This window comes from Gordionus sp. m RMFG-2023, chromosome 4, assembly GCF_954871325.1.
Source record: "Gordionus sp. m RMFG-2023 chromosome 4, tfGorSpeb1-WG-v2, whole genome shotgun sequence".
In the NCBI taxonomy this organism is placed as follows: Eukaryota; Metazoa; Nematomorpha; class Gordioida; order Chordodea; family Parachordodidae; genus Gordionus; species Gordionus sp. m RMFG-2023.
This window is the reverse complement of record NC_088778.1, coordinates 1,128,972-1,135,057: the sequence shown is the minus strand read 5'-3', so window position 1 is coordinate 1,135,057 and position 6,086 is coordinate 1,128,972. Positions and strand designations below refer to the sequence as shown.

Here is a 6,086-nt window from a genome sequence, read left to right as displayed (position 1 = left end):
TCAATTGATTAGATTTATATAAACATACTTTCAGGTATTCTGCTTTGAATTACTGCTAAGCAAATGAAGGCTAAAATGATGAATATCTGTTTTTATATTAAAATTATATTAAGCATAATATAAACTATTTTTTTTAAAATACACCTACCCTTAATAAATAAGAATTAATTTGTAACATTTTTTATAAGTGTTTTAATTTTATTAGTGTTTTAAATAAAAAATTTTTAATAAACATATATATTTAATTATAAAAATAAAATAAATTTATTATTTAATACCAATTAGTGTATATTTTAGTATTAATTATTTTGTTATTTATTTGTGTCATTTCCTGTCATAAAATCGATAAATATTATTTTTTATTTTTGAATACACATGTATTTGATCTTTGATAATTTATAAATTCTTAACCATAACAAAATAGATATAAGTATAATATAACAAATATTTCTAATATGAATAAAAGTTTTAATTAATTCTTTCTTTCTTTCTCTTTCTCTTTCTTTTCTTTTCTTTTCTTTTCTTTTCTTTTCTTTTCTTTTCTTTTCTTTTCTTTTCTTTTCTTTTCTTTTCTTTTCTTTTCTTTTCTTTTCTTTTCTTTTCTTTTCTTTTCTTTTCTTTTCTTTTCTTTTCTTTTCTTTTCTTTTCTTTTCTTTTCTTTTCTTTTCTTTTCTTTTCTTTTCTTTTCTTTTCTTTTTTTTTCTTTTCTTTTCTTTATTCCCAACGCCTCCTTGATATGGGTGATAGATACCTATTCAAATTTTATTTTCGCCTTTAATCCCGGACAAGAGTTGATTAAATATATTCACTGATCATTTTGTCCTTATCACGGTTAAAATCTGAATATATCGTTTTGATGGTAGATGTTAAAAATAAAAATTCTTAATTAATTTTAAGCCCACTAGTCTGGCTTTGCCATTTTGAAAAATTTTTTAACCAGCAAAGAATCGTCATTCTGCGAAATTCGGAAACCAAAAAATTTTCTCCCAGAAAATTGGACTTCGAAAATTGATCCCGCTAAAATTGTCAACTAGTAAAGATTTGAACACCGCAAGGGTGTTCTAAATTTATCTTGTGATTAATATCTAAAAATTAAAATATGGCACAAAGTACTGACTTTATAAGGTATAGTGTTCGAGAACATTCGTATCTACACAACATTAAAAATAAACTTATTTTTATTTACTGATAAGCATTCCCATATATTTCCTACAGAAAAATAATATAAAATTTTTGAAATACGATTAATGTCGCTCACATTCTGTTCGCACGAATTATACCTAAAACAAATTATTCGTTATTTAATTCGATTAGTATTTACACAATTCGAATCGAATAAGAAAAATATATTATTAGTCGAATAGTTATTTTCAAAATCGAAATTTTGTGTAATAATTATTTAAAATTATTCCTATTTAATAAAAAAATTTCCTAATGGAAGAAGACACATCCTAAATTTTTAAAATTGTCAAGTAATTGTTTTATGGATGAACCAAGTTTATATTTAAATATGCGATTTTTAACACACACATATATAAGGTTCTTTATTTTACCTAAATTACAATAATTATCTTAAACTTAATATCAAGTTTAATTTATTATACATAATTTTTCTGACATGATGATTGATCTGATGATTTTGAAACAGATTTTAATGGCTAGCTATGTTTTCCCCAATCTTAAAAATCTAATTAAGCGTTTTCTATTGCTCTTTGGCCATCGCCACACATTTTATAATGATCAATATTTGATTTATTTAAATAAATGTACCCATTGTATATAATAGATACTTCTGAATCAGAAAAGCATTTCCCATCTAATTCTATACAGTCGGGAGAAGGACGAAAAAATGCGGATATATGGAAACATATTTGCCAAGAATCAACAGAAACTGCTAGATGTAACATTTGCAGGGTTTAAGAAGTAACTAAATCAATGATTCCATTTAAAAAAAACTCCAGAATTTCTAAGTAATAAATCATGTAAAACAATAATATTAAATCTAACATTATTTATTAAAATTTTTTGATGAAATTTGATATCAAATTAAAAAATTAATTGTAACAAATGAATTTAAATGTTTTGTTATAGCATTAGCATTAGGGACATAGGAATTATAATCATTTTTAATTTATAGAAACAAGTTTAACTAGCGATGATAGTCATTTATAAATTATTTATCTTATACAAGGTTTATATATATTGTTATAGGGGGGTTATTAAAATTAGGATAATCTAAAATTATTAGGAGAAGAAAAGAATAACGTGTTTTAAAATTTTATTATTGAAACAATTTGCAATTATTTTCTAAAATATACACAAATTATTTAACGCCATCTATATGCATATAGTTATAGATAATAATAAATAATTTATATAAAATTAATAGATGTTCCTAAAATGGCACCTTTATGAATTCGCCTCTATTTTCCGCAAGAAATTCTTTATAAGGGTTTTCGCCTAACCCTATGAACTATTTGACAAGACCCGTAAATCACAGACAGAGCTGATGTAGAGTATTATATTGTTCTATCTATATTTATAATAGCCTAAAAAGGGCTGAGAAATTAAACGAGTTAATTAAAATCTTATTTTATAAAAAAAAATTTCTTTACAATTTCTTATTAAAAACTTAAGTATTAAAATTATTATTATTATGAAAATTATAAACCTTAGAACCCAAACGTGGTTTTGATTAATTGAATGACATTATTCAGTGTCCCCTACATTTTCTGAGCGAATGAAGCAGAATACCCCCCCCCCCCCCCTGAAAAGTACCCCCTTGAAAAGTACCCCCTCCCCTTTTATGACACCCATAAATAAAAAATAATTTTTATTGCATCAATTTTTAATATATATAAATAAAATTCAAAAAAAATATACTTTATAAATATTATTTTTAAAATAATAATTTACATAAATTAGGGGAAGAGAAAGCGTAAAATTTTATAACTTTATCAATATTTAATTGTTGAAATAAATTTTTTTCCATTGACAATATGGTTAAATTATTGAGAAATGAATCTTTCATGGTACTACGAAGTGTTGTTTTAATTAATTTAATTTTACTCATGACTCTTTCGGCAGTACATGAGGTTGTAGGAATGGTTAATAAATATTTATATAAAATTGTTAAATTAGGAAAGCAGAAAATTTTAAAAGTAGACTACAAGGTAAAATAAATGAATAGTTTTTCCAATCTGAATCGTAAGTCCCTGAATTATCATCATCATCAGAAGAAGCTAAATAATGTATTGGTAAAAATATTTTAATAAAATAAATTTACAATTTTCGAGTAATAATTACATTCCTCATTTTGGCCATTTTATAAATATTTCTAGACTTCAACATTTCTTCGAAAATTTGACTTGAATTTAAATTATAAAATTCACAGATATCCTCGATATCTTCTTTAATAATTAATTTTTCTGCCACATTATTTGGCGTAAAAAATGATGTTTGATGTAAAAATTTCATCGAATCATCATTAAATCTTTCGTTAAACTGCATAATAATTAAATCGAGTGCAGCATAAAACACATCTATTTTAATGATGAAAGTATATATACCTCTCCATTTTGGATTGTAATGTTTGAAGTCTAGAACTTTCAAAATCAAAAGGTAGATTTGTCTCCTTCATAAAATCTTGTGCCTTTGAACAAAAATTCAGTGTTATTATCTATTAGATTAAAAAATAATTAAGACAATAATTTATATTATACTTCTCAAATTAATCAAGCAATCTTTTGCCAATTGAATTTGATTTATTGCAAACCCTATATCCTTCGAAATCGTTTGCAATTTTGTACAAGCCAAACTTGTTATCAACAATATTTTATCCAAAACACTAAGTGATAAGATATAAAATCAAATTTTTTTATTCTAAAGACTATAGCACTATCCATAGTGGAAGTGACAGGATCTTCAGAATCCTTTAAATTTGTTAAAGCTGCCCTCAAGGCATCATAAAGTAGAAAAGAATTAACAATAACTTTATATGACGATAGCCAGCTTTTAAATAAAAAAACATTTTAAATATAAATAAATAAGGTACTATTACCGTACCGAGTAGTATTCTTGTTGCGTAGAAATCGTTGCGATTTTTTCAGATTATTACACTGACATTTTTTGAGCACCTCACATCTTTTTACACCATTAAAATAGATATAAATCTCATCTAGTATTCCTAGAACATTTCGAAGTTCTTTAATTGATTGGCATAATTGAACAACGATTAAATTTTATCGATGACAATAACACCAAATAAAAGCTGCCTTTGGCGCCTCTGCTCTAATTAAGGCCTGCACACCATTGATTCTTCCACTCATGTCTGAGGCGCCATCATAACTTTGCCCAACTAGGAATTCATGGGGTAAATTTATCGAGCCAAGTTTGGATATTATATTATGCTTAATATCGAGACCTGTGGTATTTCCCGTACAATATATGTCAATCAATCTTTCAACAGGCTTTGGCGTCTCACTATTTTCAACATATCTTACTGTCAAAGCTATTGCTTCTGATTTCGAAACATCATATGAGCCATCAACTAAGATTGAAAAGCACCTGTTAAATTTAATCTCATTTTTTATTTTTTTTTATAACCATATTTTTCATGGTTTAATGAGAATAAATATAAAAACGCTAAAAATATTATCTAACAATCTTGTTGATTTATCATCCTTTTATTATTCTAACATCCAAATTTGATCAATTCTTTAATTATTCATATATTCTGAAATCATATTTAATAATGATAATTTTACAATTGGTGATAATAACAATTTTGTAAAATTGACAATGATATTTTCGCGAAATTATAATGATTAGTAAGTTTTAATTACCAACACTTATGTATTAATTAGAATTTCCCTTATTTTCGCTAATTTTTTAAATAAACTTTCCTCTCTTTTCTTTTATACAAGTTTCATCAAGTTGTAAAGGCTATATTCCATTGTTCCCGAATAAGATTTTTGTTAAATTCACAATTGTGGCGCGTTATGAATAGAATGTGTGAGAAATGATGTCTTGTCAGTTCAAATCTCATTGACTTTTATAAGATTTAAACTTAGCATAAAAATCATAAAATGAAACATGAGATATTGGCAGATTTTAAAGATGCCTTATTTATTAAGATTAATCCAATATTTATTGAATTTATTCAGATTTGAATGAAAAGTGACCAAAAATAATATTACAAAAAAAAAATTTTATGTTAGAAAAGCACAAGAAAGATCTAGAATTTTTTTAAAAATTCTTAATTAAGATTCTGTTTTGATCGCTAAAAGATTTAATAAATAAATTTCAAATTTAGATTATAATTCAATAATAGATTCATTTAGAATAATTTTTAATAGATATACTTTCAGTTGCCCTGCATTGTGTTATAGAAGAGGAAATGAATGCGAAAGCAATTAGTATCTGAATTGTCATTATGAATAATAATATTTATAAAACATTTATGTAATTCAAATTTTTTTTTTTTAAAATATAACACATACCCATATGAATAGTGAATTAATTTGTAACATTTTTATAAGTTATTAATAAGTTAAACCAGTAAAGTATATCAAATGTAACGAAATAATTATTTTTGTAACTAAAATTTTCCAAAATATTTTGCTCTTTTTAAGTAGTTTCTAATGTCCTTGACTGTCAGAAAATTGCTTTAATTTTCATCATCTTTTGTTTTGAATAATTGTATTGAAGTCAATGTTTTCTCCAAATAATATGGTATTTCTACATTTTTAGATAAATATTTTTTTAAAAATTGATAATTTATATAAATTTTTAGCCAAAAAGTGATTATAAATTATAATCAAATTAATTTTTACTAAATTGTCTAGATTTTAAGCCAATAAACGCTTTCTTACTTATAATAATAGTATGCCCTGTCCAAACAAAAAAAATTCAGCAAGGTCCTTGAATTATATTTATTCAATAAAAAATACAATTTGTTTAATTTCATTTTTGTTATATTATTTTTACCTACAATATTATGCATATACCTTAATGTAATTAGTAAAATTTAATTAATCTTTAACTCTTATAATTTTATGATTGTTATTAATTTTTATACTATTTAG

General features: G+C 24.1%; 1 long non-coding RNA gene across 3 annotated transcripts; it reads right to left on the bottom strand.

Annotated features, from left to right (window-relative positions):
- Window positions 1–3,193: 3,193 nt before the first annotated feature.
- On the bottom strand, window positions 3,194–5,489 carry LOC135928084 (uncharacterized). Of its 3 annotated transcripts, none has more exons than XR_010572237.1 (4): window positions 3,891–5,489; window positions 3,723–3,847; window positions 3,287–3,679; window positions 3,194–3,242 (listed from the first exon to the last, which is right to left on the bottom strand). It is a non-coding gene; the product is annotated as an uncharacterized LOC135928084 (long non-coding RNA). The 3 variants fall into 3 exon arrangements; XR_010572236.1 differs by having other exon boundaries at window positions 3,723–4,011; window positions 4,066–5,489; XR_010572235.1 differs by having other exon boundaries at window positions 3,723–5,489.
- Between the last annotated feature and the right edge of the window lie 597 nt (window positions 5,490–6,086).